General features: G+C 46.1%; 1 protein-coding gene and 1 pseudogene across 3 annotated transcripts in view; both read left to right on the plus strand.

Moving 5' to 3' along the window:
• The window catches only part of LOC124596496, an 836,705-nt gene that overhangs the window by 524,883 nt on the left and 297,448 nt on the right, over nt 1–14,374 (plus strand). The window lies entirely within an intron of this gene.
• LOC124596795 lies at nt 793–910 on the plus strand (annotated as a pseudogene).

Consider the following 14,374-nt stretch of genomic DNA (forward strand, 5'->3'; position numbering starts at 1 on the left):
AATTTCAAATTCTGTTGGCACCCACCTACATGGGGAGAAATGATCATCACGATAAAATGGAGAAATCACGGCTCGCAGAGAGAAATTTAAGTGCTCGTTTTCCCCGCGTGCCGTTCGAGAGGGGAACGGTGGGGAGACAGCTTGACGGTGGTTCATTGAACCCTCTGCCAGGCACTTTAATGTGAATAGCTGAGTAATCACGTAGATGTAGATGTAGAAATTCGGGGACAAACGCGTTACTGTTTCTGGTCCGGAACTGCTTGCTTGCTTGCTTGCTTGCTTTTTCTACACTCATCCCCAGACTCTGGGATTACAAGAACACATGTATTTTTGCATGGTTTGCCATAATATTATACCATTTTCGCGGTACTTTCAGATATCAAGCACACAGCAGTATCCTAACAATCGTTCGCGCAACATAATTCTGAAGATACACACTGGAAATTATTTCTCTACAAACCCGAAAGTGTAGGTAGGTGGGACGTGCTGTAAGCCACTGACTAACTAGAAACTTGGCACGACTACGAAGACATTGACGCGGAAACTCGAAAAAAATAGAGAATACTGGTATTTCAACTCGCGAATACTCATGTTGGTGATGTAGCAGATTCCAAATCACCGCTATAATTTATAAGGTCAACTAAAGTGTACCTCATGTCTAAAGAAGTCTACCTCATGTCTTCCACATGTTAGATGCACACACCACAATCATTCTTCTCTCAACTAAATAAAGGCGCAATATGTCCAATAACAGTCAACCGAACTATTTACATGGGAGGGAGTAATGGTCCGGGCAACGGCCTTGCCGCAGTGGATACACCGGTTCCCGTCAGATCACCGAAGTTAAGCGTTGTCGGGCGTGGCCGGCACTTGGATTGGTGACCATCCGGGTCGCCATGAGCTGTTGCCATTTTTCGGGGTGCACTCAGCCTCGTGATGCCAACTGAGGAGCTGCTCGACCGAATAGTAGCGGCTCCGGTCGCAGAATACCATCGTAACGACCGGGAGAGCGGTGTGCTGACCACACGCCCCTCCTATCCGCATCCTCAACTGAAGATGACACGGCGGTCGGATGGTCCCGATGGGCCACTTGTGGCCTGAAGACGGAGTATGTGTGAGTAATGGTCCAGTGCAAACACGTCTCCATAGTGAATTTTGTCATATTTCCACGCAATCACGAAAGCTATCCAACACATAGTAAGAATTATTTCGCTATTCGGTCATCTACAGAACAACACAGTTATGTCATCTAAATTCCTACACTCCATCTGGCATCTCCAGTCTGACAGCTCCTACCGTTAACGGGAATCGTGAATCATCCGCGCACTGGCCGCCGGCGCTGCATGCCAAGCACACATAGACAGAATCTTCCTAAGAAAAAAACCGGTCACATACATATTTTACCCCTGTACTTACAACTAAATGTTACGATCGCGGTCTCAGGTGAACGACATTCGAAAATGAGCGAAGTATCGGAAATACACTCTGTTGACAGCTGTGGCTCTAGAAATAGAAATATCAGTATCATTCTTATGACCTGACATACTCTTTCCTTTGCTATCACAGTACTCCACGTCAAATCCATACCTTCCTTACGAATGGACATTGTCATTTCCTTTGCACATATTGGAACACGAACGCATACTTTATTAGCCTGATGCTCAAGTCTAACCTATCACGCACCCCCTACTTCTAGGTATAATGGTTCGTCAATAACTGATCGCTGGTGATACGAAATAATACTGACCGAAAATCAACGATGGTTGAACATGTCACATAACTTTTTCTTGCGAGTGCTACCACTGTGTCTTAGAAAGAGAGGTTTAATCGTCTTACAAACTGCCAGTTGTTAATAAACCCGATCCCAACAACTACTGTATGTTACTGTCACAAGCGGTCTTGGTTCTACATATGCACACAAGTATCCATGTTAAATGCTATATCGGCTTTATAAATCCATGTATGGCATTACCTACGAATCAAATGGCTTTGCCGGACAACTACTGAGATGGTGACCGCCGGAGTGTATATTATCAGACCAGCAGTCCGGTTACACGTTGCCCACGATGCAACCTCGTCATAAAATAGCAGAATTTTGAAAGTGATATAGCTAAGCAAGGTAGTTTGAAACCGCTATTTGCAACCCCCCTCGCGCCGCCGCTATATACTAGTATTTGTAAAGTATTATGTCTCGATACCATGTCAGAGGCTCTGCGATATATCCACTGAGTTATAGGCGATGATTGATTGGGAAGGATCTCAAACAGTAGTAAATGGTGTGCTGATTTAGGCTGTAAGAAATTTACACTAGCTTTTCAGCTCTCTAGTGTTACGCTATCCGCTAGAAGTGATGTCTATGATTTGGAATCAAGTCTTTCCATTCAACCACATACCTGCGTTGGATCCTATGGAGAAGTACTTTAATGATTACAGCCACCAATGAATCATATATTTGGCACTCTCATATCTCGAAACGAGCCACCTTTCTCGAACCTATCTGCTACAGTAAAATTCCAACATGGTTTTAGGTAGCCCCTATGCATGTTGCAACTACCCCTCAGACTCTGCGCTGCCATCCCTGCAGCTCTGCGCATGTGATTGTTCCAGTCTAAGTCGGAACTGAGTAGAAGTTGGAGAAAGCTATATCTACCACCTTCTGTAACCAGAGTAGAAACACGTGAAGCTGATTTACTGCGACAGAACTGTGTTTTGACCATTCGACAGAAACAAAGCCTGCTCCTCCAGCACGAGGTAGTATAAAAGACAGTATGGTAGCTGGGGGAATGATGTGGATTTTGCTGCTGCATTGTGGTGCTTCTACAAACCACAAGCAGGTACTACAGGTCCACAGTCCTCAGGGCCCATTCACGTCTAACACTCCAACATTCTATCATCGTTGTTCTGTTCCATCCACCAGACAAAAATTACAAACTATAAAAGCTCCATTAACTTCATCCAATAGAGAACTTCATAAGATTTTTACTTCATCTCTCTTCTCCCATATATCGAAAACAAATATTGCTGTGTGCCGGCTTTGAGCACACGTGATGATCCTATTAAATATACGGGTATTGATCCACTGCACAGACCAGTTTAAAGTTTCATCACCTGTACTGTAGGAGGATGACCGTATCCCACAGACTATACTGTAAGTCGCAAGAGACGCTACCTTTGTCGTTGTTTGAAACATTGTTCTTTTTCCTGCTATAACACTCTTTCTACACTGCCATACATTTTGTTTTTTCGCCTGATTTCGAAGTCTGTGTCAGGTTCTAAACTAACATTGACACGTTCTGATCCATTGCCTCTCGCAGAAAACAAGATGCTGCATGGTGTAAATCATGTTGTTACTGCGGCTACCGTAACACACCACACACTGGATGATTATAAATAAAAGACAGTTACAACATAAGGAAACTGGAAAAGTTTGGCAGCATTGTGGAGAGTTTCCAAACTGCTGTCCGAAAGTGGTTGTCGACCTCTACCTTTAAACTCATCTGTCACAGTGACAGAATAGCTGATGGCTCCGAATTTCATTTCAACTTATTCCTCATATTGCAGTCATGTACGCAATCACTGTTTCGGCGCTATCTGTCCCCAGAAGGTGTTGTTCCTCCACCAAAACTCTTTCTCCAACTCAAATAAGCGATGTCAGTTATGTGGTAACCACCAGCGTACCAGTGGATGGATGGGATGGAAGACACACCCCCAATGTACTGAAATAATAAACATTACAGTTGATCGTGTGAACAATTTTACCAGTTTTACAGTAATTTCCGAGCGGTTCTAGGCGCTTCAGTCCGGAACCACGCTACTGCTACGGTCGCAGGTTCGAATCCTGCCTCGGGCTTGGATGTGTGTGATGTCCTTAGTTAGGTGTAAGTAGTTCTAAGTCTAGGGGACTGATGACCTCAGATGTTAAGCCATTTGAACCATTTTTTGAACAGTAATTTCAACACCGACCAATGATGTAACAGCATGTCTCCCAATTTCAGTATCATAGCTAAACGACCTCCCTCCACATTTTGCAACTATCATAGCGAATGTGGATAGATGACTGTGCAGTACGTCCATGCATTGTTAATTCTCGTACACATCCATCATCAACGTATATCAGTCAGCACTCTAACACTTGGAGCATAGTGCTTAATTTACGATCTATCCCTATGCTGATGGGAGTCACAGAGCATTCTCGCAGTCTTAGGGTAAAATTACAGACTGAAAGACCTCACCCCCCCCCCCTCTCTCACACGGTCACTGACCAACCCACCCTGCAGTACCGTTACCGATGTAATCAGCAATCGACCAGAAGTAGACCGCTACATTCCACGTCTCGTAAATGAATGGAGTTTGCCGAGTCCTCGCCCATCCAAGTGCATGAGATTTCTCGAGATGCGCCCATGTCAAGGAGCTTAGCACTCCTTATCGATGTATAGTAACAGGTTTGAAAGTGTTGTGATGTCAAAGGAGACGGTGAAGAAGAACAAGAAACGGGTGATTTTTATGCGCGATGGAGCTCCATACGGATGAAGTTCGACGCATTTTTATGTAAGGTAAGGGTTTCCAGAGAAGCCATGTGGATGGTCTTAAAACGCTTCGGCTGCCCTGAACATTTTGTTGACTTTTTACTAAAGCTCTCCACGGTGATATGACTGGACAGGTCCTCTGCCAGAATGAAACAACGGGTGAATTCTCAATAACAAGTGGGCTTAAACAAGGATGCGTTCTTGCACCAACATTATTTACATTGTATCTGGCAGCTATGCTTTACGAGACATCCGTAAACAATGCAGGAATAGAACTGAAGTACAGGTTCGATGGAGGATTATTCAACCAGTCCAGACTCCATTCAAAAAGGCTCACCAGTACCACTCGTGTGACAGAGCTGCAGTGTGCTGATGACAGCGCCTCTCCAGCTCATTCACCTGCAGAGTTGCAGCCGTCAGTTGATTCCTTCAGCAGGGCGTACGAACGATTTGGTCTCTCCATCAATATTCCAAAGACAAAGGTGGTGGCGCAGCCAACTCCTGGCTCCTCCGTTCCTGATTTCAGCAAATCCGTTTATGATGCACCCTTGGAACAAGTAGACCATTTTCTCTACCTAGGAAGTGTACTGTCATCTAACTGCTCATCTGGAAAAGATGTGGAGAATAGATTACGTGCTGCCGATGTAGCATTTGGACGTCTTACAAAGCGTGTCTTCCTGAATAAAGACCTAACACTGTACACCAAACTGATGGTGTAAAAAGCTGTAGTCGTTTCCACCCTGCTATATGGGTGCGAAACCTGGACGTTATATTGCTGTGATCTGAAGAAACCAGAACGCTTCAACCAACAGAAGCTAAGATATATCATGAACCTGAAATGGGATGACTTCATATCCAACACGGCTGTTCTTGAGAAAGCAAAAATGTATAGCATGGAAGCTCCTATAATTGGGCATGAACTCAGATGGGTCGGACATGTCCAGCGGATGAAAAATGACAGACTTCACGCTAAATGCTGTACAGCGAAGTGAGCGCAGGTAAAAGGCCACGAGGTGCCCCTCTCAAACGTTATAAGGATCAGTACAAGAAAAATCTGAAAAACTTGAACATCGATCCGAGTAACTGGTCCGCAGTAGCAGAAGATCGAAGTCGCTGGCGCTCAGTTACCTCAAATGCTCTTCAAAACTTTGAGCTGGAACGTCGAAGAATGGAGAATGACAAACGCCGGAGACGTAAACTCCTCCAGGTTCAGCCACGTCCTCCACCTTCCATCAGCTGTAATGTCTGTGGCTGCGTGTTCCACGCTAGGATTGAATCGCTAAGCCGTGGTCTAGGGGTAGCGTCTTTGATTCATAATCAAAACGTCTCCGGTCCCGGGTTCGATCCCCGCCACTGCCTAAATTTTGACAAATAATCAGCATTGGCGGCCGAAGACTTCCGGCATAAGAAGTCAGCCTCATTCTGCCAACGGCCTTGTCAAAGAGGGCGGAGGAGCGGATAGAGGTTCAGGGCACTCTCTTGTCCTAGGGGTGGGAAATTTCCCCTAAAGGCGGAAGAATCAGCAATGGTCAACGACATGAGGGTGCAGAAGGCAATGGAAACCACTGCATTAAAGACACGTAACGTGTATCCACAGGACATGTGGCCTGTAATTGAAGAAGTGTCATGATGATCTCTCCATTGGCAAAAGATTCCGGAATAGTCCCCCATTCGGATCTCCGGGAGGGGACTGCCAAGGGGGAGGTTACCATGAGGAAAAGATTGGATAATCAACGAAAGGATAACGTTATACGAGTCGGGGCGTGAAATGTCAGAAGCTTGAACGTGGTAGGGAAACTAGAAAATCTGAAAAGGGAAATGCAAAGGTTCAATCTAGATATAGTTGGGGTCAGTGAAGTGAAGTGGAAGGAAGACAAGGATTTCTGGTCAGATGAGTATCGGGTAATATCAACAGCAGCAGAAAATGGTATAACAGGTGTAGGATTCGTTATGAATAGGAAGGTAGGGCAGAGGGTGTGTTACTGTGAACAGTTCAACGACCAGGTTGTTCTAATCAGAATCGACAGCAGACCAACACCGACAACGATAGTTCAGGTATACATGCCGACGTCGCAAGCTGAAGATGAACAGATAGAGAAAGTGTATGAGGATATTGAAAGGGCAATGCAGTATGTAAAGGGGGACGAGAAGCTAATAGTCATGGGTGACTGGAATGCAGTTGTAGGGGAAGGAGTAGAAGAAAAGGTTACAGGAGAATATGGGCTTGGGACAAGGAATGAAAGAGGAGAAAGACTAATTGAGTTCTGTAACAAGTTTCAGCTAGTAATAGCGAATACCCTATTCAAGAATCACAAGAGGAGGAGGTATACTTGTAAAAGGCCGGGAGATACGGGAAGATTTCAATTAGATTACATCATGGTCAGACAGAGATTCCGAAATCAGATACTGGATTGTAAGGCGTACCCAGGAGCAGATATAGACTCAGATCACAATATAGTAGTGATGAAGAGTAGGCTGAAGTTCAAGACATTAGTCAGGAAGAATCAATACGCAAAGAAGTGGGATACGGAAGTACTAAGTAATGACGAGATACGTTTGAAGTTCTCTAACGCTATAGATACAGCAATAAGGAATAGCGCAGTAGGCAGTACAGTTGAAGAGGAATGGACATCTCTAAAAAGGGCCATCACAGAAGTTGGGAAGGAAAACATAGGTACAAAGAAGGTAGCTGCGAAGAAACCATGGGCAACAGAAGAAATACTTCAGTTGATTGATGAAAGGAGGAAGTACAAACATGTTCCGGAAAAATCAGGAATACAGAAATACAAGTCGCTGAGGAATGAAATAAATAGGAAGTGCAGGGAAGCTAAGACGAAATGGCTGCAGGAAAAATGTGAAGACATCGAAAAAGATATGATTGTCGGAAGGACAGACTCAGCATACAGGAAAGTCAAAACAACCTTTGGTGACATTAAAAGCAACGGTGGTAACATTAAGAGTGCAACGGGAATTCCACTGTTAAATGCAGAGGAGAGAGCAGATAGGTGGAAAGAATACATTGAAATCCTCTATGAGGGTGAAGATTTGTCTGATGTGATAGAAGAAGAAACAGGAGTCGATTTAGAAGAGATAGGGGATCCAGTATTAGAATCGGAATTTAAAAGAGCTATGGAGGACTTACGGTCAAATAAGGCAGAAGGGATAGATAACATTCCATCAGAATTTCTAAAATCATTGGAGGAAGTGGCAACAAAACGACTATTCACGTTGGTGTGTAGAATATATGAGTCTGGCGACATACCATCTGACTTTCGGAAAAGCATCATCCACACAATTCTGAAGACGGCAAGAGCTGACAAGTGCGAGAATTATCGCACAATCAGCTTAACAGCTCATGCATCGAAGCTGCTTACAAGAATAATATACAGAAGAATGGAAAAGAAAATTGAGAATGCGCTAGGTGACGATCAGTTTGGCTTTAGGAAAAGTAAAGGGACGAGAGAGGAGCAAATCTGACGTTACGGCTAATAATGGTAGCAAGGCTAAAGAAAAATAAAGACACTTTCCTAGGATTTGTCGACCTGGAAAAAGCGTTCGACAATATAAAATGGTGCAAGCTGTTCGAGATTCTGAAAAAAGTAGGGGTAAGCTATAGGGAGAGACGGGTCATATACAATATGTACAACAACCAAGAGGGAATAATAAGAGTGGACGATCAAGAACGAAGTGCTCGTATTAAGAAGGGTGTAAGACAAGGCTGTAGCCTTTCGCCCCTACTCTTCAATCTGTACATCGAGGAAGCAATGATGGAAATAAAAGAAAGGTTCAGGAGTGGAATTAAAATACAAGGTGAAAGGATATCAATGATACGATTCGCTGACGACATTGCTATCCTGAGTGAAGGTGAAGAATTAAATGATCTGCTGAACGGAATGAACAGTTTACTGGGTACACAGTATGGTTTGAGAGTAAATCGGAGAAAGACGAAGGTAATGAGAAGTAGTAGAAATGAGAACAGCGAGAAACTTAACATCAGGATTGATGGTCACGAAGTCAATGAAGTTAAGGAATTCTGCTACCTAGGCAGTAAAATAACCAATGACGGACGGAGCAGGGAGGACATCAAAAGCAGATTCGCTATGGCAAAAAAGGCATTTCTGGCCAAGAGAAGTCTACTAATATCAAATACCGGCCTTAATTTGAGGAAGAAATTTCTGAGGATGTACAGCATTGTATGGTAGTGAAACATGGACTGTGGGAAAACCGGAACAGAAGAGAATCGAAGCATTTGAGATGTGGTGCTATAGACGAATGTTGAAAATTAGGTGGACTGACAAGATAAGGAATGAGGAGGTTCTACGCAGAATCGGAGAGGAAAGGAATATGTGGAAAACACTGGTAAGGAGAAGGGACAGGATGATAGGACATCTGCTAAGACACGAGGGAATGACTTCCATGGTACTAGAGGGAGCTGTAGAGGGCAAAAACTGTAGAGGAAGACAGAGATTGGAATACGTCAAGCAAATAATTGAGGACGTAGGTTGCAAGTGCTACTCTGAGATGAAGAGGTTAGCACAGGAAATGAATTCGTGGCGGGCCGCATCAAACCAGTCAGTAGACTGATGACCAAAAAAAAGAAAAAAAAAAAGAAAGCCACCAACGACACTTCCACGCCTGAACCGTGACAAAGGAAATCTCGGGAGAGAAATGAAAACTCGGATACGAGTATCAGCCGACGAAGGGTTAGGAGCCCTCTACAATAAAACAGAAAACTGAGGGAAGGGATTGTTGATGAACTTCAATGGGTGTCATGGGACGTCTGCCCCGAACAAATGCAACGAACAATATCGAACAAAATGAGATGGTTTTTTTTTAAAAAAAAAGGTTGGTAAGGCTACGTACTGCCGTGTCGAGGTCTTAGGTTCGCAGACTGCTGGGTACGAAAATACTTTTTCGTATTCATGTTTGTAACACATTCTGAGACTTCGTTAGTCGTCAAAGTTAAGCATTTTGTGGAATGTTCTTTGTTATTCCCATAGGAGCACGCTTTCTCAGTAACGAGTATCTTCGATTTCGTGATTTCCATATATGAAACATTTTGAATCATCAGATTCATGTTATAAACTACAACGAACTTCAATAGTTGCACTAGCCACATGCTCTCCAAAAGGCGTTTTTTAAATTTTGTTTTCATCAACCAAATCATTGATGTATCCTGTAGGGAAGTAGGCTACTTCATCATTTGGATCTCTAGGAGCGAGCTACAACCACATTCTATGCATCTTCTTATTCTTTGACACTCTATTAAACAATTTTTAAGGTTCGTGGAGGGCCGGCCGGAGTGGTCGTGCGGTTCTAGGCGCTACAGTCTGGAACCGAGCGACCGCTACAGTCGCAGATTCGAATCCTGCCTGGGGCATGGATGTGTGTGATGTCCTTAGGTTAGTTAGGTTTAATTAGTTGTAAGTTCTAGGCGACTGATGACCTCAGAAGTTCAGTCGCATAGTGCTCTGAGTCATTTTTGTTCGTGGAGGTATGTTACGTCTCTGGAACTAATTGAAGCCAGTTTATTTATTGCCATACGCGTTTCGCTTCTTTTATTTGTGAAGGCCTTCAACTATAATAGCGTAGGCTTCCGCGGCCAGAGTCAGTCGACATAAAAGTTTTCTGGGTGTGGTGCCCCGTCATATTGTATAACACTGCTGCTGGAGGAAAACCAAAGCAAGAAATCTGCAGTGGCACAACATCAGCAAGATTGCGGAAAAGGAATAAAATTCAGCTAAGGCTGTGTGTTGGCCAAGCAGCCGGTTATGACGAAGCGCAAAATGAGAGAGGCCATCGACATAGTTGAGCACCCTGAGATCACGAACAGAGAGGCTGGACTGGGGCTCGCCCCGCCTCGGCCCTGCAGAGCGCACCGTCAAGGCGAGGCGCGAGCACCGCCCGGCGAGCAGCGGCCGCCGCGCTGCCGACTTCCGGCGTCCGGCGTCTGCTGAACAAACAGGAGCCGATGTTTCGTTCGCCGGTCACCACCGGTCGTGGCACAGAACACAAGGGCCAATAGGCAACACAGGTTACGCTCTCCCTCCACCGCAGTAACCTATTCAAATAAATTTCACTCTGAAACTTACTGGCAGATTAAAACTGTGTGTCGGACCGAGACTCAAACTCGGGACCTTTGCCTTTCGCGGGCAAGTGCTCGGTCCGACACACAGTTTTAATCTGCCAGGAAGTTTTATATCACCGCACACTCTGCTGCAGAGTGAAAATCTCATTCTAAATTTCCCTCTCCTTCTTCTTTAAGTTACCAATGAAATGAACTACCTTTTCAAAATTATGACGTAATGGCGTGCACAGTGAACAGTAATAACTAAATATAAGGGACAGTGTATAGCTAGAACGCACCGTAGACCCAGAAGAAGGCCGCTGCACCCGTGGCCGAATCCTCGGTTTTTATTCAGCAGCAGTTTTATGCAATATGACGCGGTACCATACCCAGAAAACTTTTATGCCGACTGCCTTCGTTGCCTAGACGGAACGTACCTCCATCAGTTTTGAAGCAACTAAGGAACGACGGAAAACAGAACAAATGACGAATTTTTTGGGTGTTTCTATAGTCGTATTTGTACAATGTGGTACTACATTCCTAAATCATATTCCGAAACGTAAAATCCAAAGCAAGACGTCGATGTGAATGAGAATAAAATGACAAAATGTGGACATTTATGACAGTTTCCAGAACACAGTCTAGATTCTGTCGTTATCGTGCATTCATGGAAGCATGTGGTGAGCGAAATTAGAGCCGTTTTAGATACGCTATCCACACTTTTCGGTACTGTGAAGAATAGCTCGCCTCTGTCGGCTGCTAGCCACTTCGGTTTCGTGCCGCTGTGGCGCTGCAGTGCGCATGCGCGGATCTGAGGCAGGTTGCTTCTGATCGGTAGGCGCGAGGAGAACAGAGAACAGCGTTTCGGTTCGCTAGGCTTCCGAAATGCTTACAGAATAATTTTGGGGCTCTCCTTCGAAAACGAGGCTCGCGTACCGAACCGATCTGCAAAATGGCGGAAAGATAGAGACCAGGGCCGCTGCCTAGCCGCTGCTCAGCTGAGTTCGGGACAGCAGGGCTGAGAGCTCTGCTGCCTGAGCCGCGGCCGTGGGAAGTCGCCCTCGCCCGCGCCCGCCGTGAATGGGCGCGTAGCTCGTCAATAGGCCCGCCGGCTGCGCTGCGGCCCCCACCGAGCCCTCCGTCAGCGCCTCTCAAAGGCCGGCCCGCTTAACGAGGCTAACCGGCCGCTCTCCCGGAGCTGGAGCTGCAGCCGGAGCCTCCAGACAAACGCCTTCCTCCCCCTGCCCCACCCGCCCGCCCGCCTAAGCGGCGCAGAGTTCCGCCACTAGCAGCGGCGCCGCGCCTCGCAGTCCTCCACTCTGCACTCTGCTCTGACTTTACGAAGCAACATGTCACGATTTGCTCGGCTGCCCGCCTCTCCTCTCTGCGCCGTGTGGGCACGTTTCGATATCGGCCGTTGCCGCTCGTTATTAGCGTCTCTGGCCGCAACAGCTGGTCGAGCGGTGTGTCGCCCGCCGAGTGACGGTCGGTCGAGCCGTGTCGTGTGGCAGCGCCGTGGCGCCGCAGCATCGGTGGGACCCAGTGTCGGCACGGGCCGTGGAGAGAGCTACGTGTGCACCATGCACGGAACCCAACTCTCTCTCTCTCTCTCTCTCTCTCTCTCTCTCTCTCTCTCTCGGCATTTCAGTTCGCGAGAAGGCCGTGTCCGCTGTGGTGCCGGGCTGGGCTCCTGTCCTCCAGTTTCGAGAACCGGCTGCAGGGGCATTTGCTGAATACTGTCCGTCGGTTCCCGATTCCTACCAAACGCGTCGTGACACCTACTAGAGTCCTGCATGACCGAGTAAGCGAGCACAAAATGCGAGGTGGGGCGAGCACACCCTAACTGGATAGCCTGCCCGCACTCGTTGTTGTGACCGAGCATAGAAGCCGTGACCGAATACGTAGCACGTAACTTCAAACACATTACACGTGTCATTATCCGTGTGAGACCGCAGCCAGTACGGTCTTCTCATTTGTGGTGTCTGTCTCTCTCTCTGTAACGATGCAGTGCGGGGAAGGCAGTGCAGTAAGACGTAAGATTGAAACCAATGTTTACACATTGAAGAGACGGGAGGGTCTAAAAAGCCAAGTATGGAGCATATTTTTGTTTGTTGTACACGAAAACAGTGCGTCTACTGCGTACGTATCGTGCATAAACTGCTCCACATTATTGTGTTTCCATTCGGGAACCACTCATTTAAAGAAATACAGTTGCAACAAACCTCACAAAGATACAGCTCCTTCAGGAATACCGGCAATAATAAAAAATACTATTACAGCAAAGTGTGTTGCAATGTGTGCTAAACATATGAGACCTTTTAATGCTGTTTCTGGTGGTTTCAGAGAACTAGGCCTAGAATTAATACATCTAGGTGCCCATTATGGAGAAGTTAACGTGGCAGATGTCATGGTACATCCCTCTACTATAAGCAGACATGTCAAAGAACAAGCTGATGCAATACGAAACAACATAATGCCTTCTGTTATTTCGGAAGTTATTAAATGGTTCAAATGGCTCTGAGCACTATGGGACTTAACTTCTAAGGTCATCAGTCCCCTAGAACTTAGAAGTACTTAAACCTGACTAACCAAAGGACATCACACACATCCATGCCCGGGGCAGGATTCGAACATGCGACCGTAACGGTCGCACGGTTGCAGACTAGAACCGCTCGGCCACACCGGCCGGCGAAAGTTATTAATAAAACATTTGCTGCGAGAGTTCATATGTGGACTGATTCGCATAATCAGATGCACTATATGACGCTTACAACACATTACATTAACACAGATTGGTCTCTTGTGATCAATGTTTTATTTACAACAAAATTCCCGGACGTTATGTTGGTTGGTTGTTTTGGGGAAGGAGACCACACAGCGAGGTCATCGGTCTCGTCGGATTAGGGAAGGACGGGGAAGGAAGTCGGCCGTGCCCTTTGAAAGGAACCATCCCGGCATTTGCCTGGAGCGATTTAAGGAAATCACGGAAAACCTAAATCAGGATGGCCGGACGTTAGGAAGACGGGAGTAAATATTATAAAAGAAAGTGCTCTATGAATTTAGTTGTGTTACGTACCCGTTCTTGGAAACGTTACTTTTGTATTAAAAGAGAGAGAGAGAGACAGAGATAAATATATAGAGTGTGTGTGTGTGTGTGTGTGTGTGTGTGTGTGTGAGAGAGAGAGAGAGAGAGAGAGAGAGAGAGGCGTTGGATTTGTACAGTACAGTGCAGCGAGCCGGGACGAGGCGAGGTGAGACGTCGGCGGTGACCGGCCATGCTCGGTTATCCGCGTGTCCGGAATCCGGACAACAGACATGGGGCGAGTACGTGACCGAGCCGAGTCGAGTGGGGCCGGACACGAGCGGCTCGGTCCCCCCGTCAACAGGCGAGCCGTGACCGGTCAAACAGTGAGCGTTGCAGCACTCTTAACACCTACTCGTTAGCAGCCCTCGTCGAGCAGTTCTCAACTTCCGCTTCGATCTGCTAGACATTATGGTGAGTGTGCAATTACCGCGTGCACGAGAAGGTTGCGTTACACAGTGGCTATTCTAACTCCGTAGAGAACGTAAACATCTTCATTCGTCAGTACTTTAAATGATCTCGCTCGACTTGCATTTCTGTGAATGTGTTTGACCAAACTAGTTGTGCTCGAGCTGTTTGTCTAAGTTTCGCCGCATGATTAAAATGTGCTGTTCATTCTCGAAGCGGGGGTTTCGTGTGCAATGTTCGCCTTTTTCGAGTGTATTTACAGTGTCTATTTGTGTTGCAAATCCAAATTGT

Source organism: Schistocerca americana, chromosome 2, assembly GCF_021461395.2.
Source record: "Schistocerca americana isolate TAMUIC-IGC-003095 chromosome 2, iqSchAmer2.1, whole genome shotgun sequence".
NCBI classification, from domain to species: Eukaryota; Metazoa; Arthropoda; class Insecta; order Orthoptera; family Acrididae; genus Schistocerca; species Schistocerca americana.